Here is a 3,691-nt window from a genome sequence, read left to right on the forward strand (position 1 = left end):
TATTGCTCTGTGTAGATGTGTCACCTCAGGTGATTTCAAGAGCTATCTTGTTAAAATGAACTCCGTTTCGCACAACTTATTCCTTCATGTCTTTTTCTTGTTTTTCGTAGATAGAAATGTCAAATTGGCGGATACAGTTTCATTCTTATAGATGTTCAATAGCAAAAGCTAGATACAAAAAGAAACAAATATATAATAAAGCGAAAAAATTATTACATATAGCCATTAGTAGATCGGGATGTACAAACGTTCACACATTCGTGATCTGGTGCACTTACACACGCTCGCACACAGAATTAAGTAAGCATTAATAAAGTCGGTGTCGATTAATGGCTAGAGATACGGTACCGCTAGGTAAGGAATCACACATACTGTGCTGCGCTCCACTGGGTCTTCATCCAGTATATTTATGGCATTTGTACACTAATAATTCCAAACATAAATATCGAAATATACTCATACGTATTCACACACACATTTTCACACAGTCCAGCGTAGTATATTGCTATATGTATACGTACGCACACGTTCATAACTATACAGTTCTATGTATATATCTAAACGTATACGTAGCCACGATAACATACACACATAGACGCATCTTCGTGGATTTATTTTCTCACACATATACTTTCACACATTTCTGTACAAAGATACTTCCACATCCATAGAAGTGTATACGAATAGGCACATAGATGTATAAAATTGTGGATACGTAACCGTATAAGTACACATAGATGAATTAGACACACGGACACGAGAACGTTATATTTAAGAAGACAAGGCAAGTGTGATTACGCAATACAATAAACAACAAAAGTCGACATCACACCAAGAATTCTTTGTATATAAAGTAGTATATGATTGTATATTCTATCTAGGCAAGTTGGTTGTACCTGCAGTCGATAATTGCATGCATGTGTAGTCTACGATGGAGTGTAGATTAGAAAGAATACACCTAAACAGTTCTAGAGTATCCCACCCGCGAGGGATCGACGCTAGATAGGTCGAAGCGTTTGTAGGAACCAATAAAGATTTTCCTATCGCATATATTCCGTCTGTCCAACCATTTATATATATATATATATATATATATATATGTATATATATGTATATATATATATATATATATATATATATATATATATATATATATATATATATATATATATATATATATATATATATATACATACATATTGTATATTTGTATATAGGCGCAGGAGTGGCAGTGTAGTACTTACCAATCACATGGTTTCGGGTTCAGTCCCACTACGTGGCAACTTAGATGTGTTCTACTATAGCCTCGGGCCGACCATTGCCTTGTCAGTGGATTTGGTAGACAGAAACTGAAAGAAGCTCGACGTATATATATATATATATATATATATATATATATATATATATATATATATATATATATATATATATATATGTATGTATGTATTTATATATGTATGTATGTATGTATGCATTATGTATGTATGTATGTATGTATGTATGTATGTGTATATGTTTTACAACCAATGCTGGTGTGTTTACGTTCCTGTAACTTACCAGTTCGGCCAAAGAGAACCATAGAATAAGTACAAGGCATACAAACAATAAGTCCTGGGATCGATTTGTTCGACTAAAAGCAGTGCTCCAGCATGGACGCAGTCAAATCACTGAAACAATTTAAATGATAAAAGAATATGTTCTTTTACAAACGCACACACACACACACACATACACACACACACACACACACACACACACACACACACACACACACACACACACACACACACACACACATATATATAAACAAAAAGTCTCCAAAGTGTTTGGTGTTGGTGTGTATCAGCATGGTTTGTATTATTTAATAAAATCAATAAAGAGAGGACAGTGAATTTGCTGTGTAGAGTGGGAATTGCAAGGTTTCGGAAAGAGTTTTTCTTCCGGGTAACTTTGACAAGAGGGAAATTAATGGATCAATGGCAGACAGTAAAATTATACGTCTTCTGAGGCATAAAATTCTACTGTCTGTAATTAATTTATCTCCCATCAACAACTTTTTCCATGATGAAGGACATTGTCCGAACGGTTTCATTTCTCCCAATACATGATAAGCTCGCTTTCCTCTCTTTATACCATTTTCACTATTTGTGTTGTGACGGGCTGCGCATGCGTGTATTTGTGCGTATATATGTATATATGTGTATATATGTGTGTGTGTGAGTGTGTGTGCGTATGTGCATATATATGTGTGTGTGTGTCTCTCTCTATATATATGTATGTATGTATATATGTATATATATTATTGTTCTTCACTTACTTCATTGGAGTAAGTGGAGCAAGAACACATACGAAAACGAAAAGTGTCGCTGAAGAGGTCACAGATGCGTGACGAAAGATTCCCTGAAAATAGACATGAGTTAAAGTAATAAAATAAGGACAGTAATAAACAATTGAAGAAAAAATATATAGTGCGTGTGTTTATTTGACCAAGAAAAAAAATAAAATGGCCATCCCGAAATAGAACTCTATCGGTTTCGGCACACGATTTCACATCAGGTCTCATCAATAAGTATGCGTAGTCTCATCAATAATTATCTGGACTTTTAGCATAATGACGAATCTAAAGCACGCAGAATAAAGCCGCTTGGCACAGAATGAGTTTAAATGCTGTTGTGCATGCGATCTAAGTTTTAATGTTCTAGCCTCACTTCCGCTGTTTTCATTAGTTCTTGGAATGAAGGTGTGTGGTCGTCGCATTACCATGACAGAGAAAGTTGAGCAGAGAATCTGCATCAAATTTTGTCTAAAGCTTGGCAGTACGTGCTGAGAGGCCTACGCAGGCTTTTCAAAAAGATTTCAGCGTTCACGACACAATTAAGGAGGTCTTGTGCAACACCCGAGTGTCTTTCTGGTTTGCTGAAAGGAGTTTTGGCACAAACTTGGCAGACACGCGTCTCGTACCCAAATCTTCAGTGATAATGGATTGAACTGAACCGTAACTAATTTACACATCCTCTAATAGCTCATGGGTGGTGATTTGACGATTTCCGCTCACAGTTGCTCGCACATCTGCGATGTTTTTTCTCATTCCTGCTGGTTGCAGGCCTCCCAAAACATTCGTCAATATCGACATTCTTTCGACCAACTTGGAAACGTCTGAACCACTCGTACACTTGTGAGCGTCTCATACTTATCCTTCCATACACTTTTTGCAACTTTGCGTAGGCCTTTCAGCAGGTATCGCCATGACAACTTTCTCTGTGACGGTCAATACGACGTTCACTCACTACACAAGTTCCTTCCAAGCACTGCTGTAAACAGCGGAAGTAAGCTCGAACGTTACGACTTAGTGGGCATGCACACCAAAGTTCAAGTCAATCTTTGCCAAGCGGCTTTACTCTGCGTGCTTTAGCTTCGTTATTATGGCAAAAGTCCAGATACTTATGACGAGATCTTGTCAACACTTTTTTCTGCAAAATCGGGGTAGCTTATTCTGTTCAGGCTATATATATATATATATATATATATATATATATATATATATATATATATATATATATATATATATATATATATATATATATACGTATATATATTTGTCTACACGCAGGCACATTTTCTTATGTGTGTATGCGTGTGTACATTCGTGAAAAGGCGATGACAGTTTTATGACTTTTTGCTCCCCTGAGGA

The sequence above is a fragment of the Octopus bimaculoides genome, chromosome 15, assembly GCF_046866305.1.
Source record: "Octopus bimaculoides isolate indiv1 chromosome 15, ASM4686630v1, whole genome shotgun sequence".
Classification (NCBI taxonomy): Eukaryota; Metazoa; Mollusca; class Cephalopoda; order Octopoda; family Octopodidae; genus Octopus; species Octopus bimaculoides.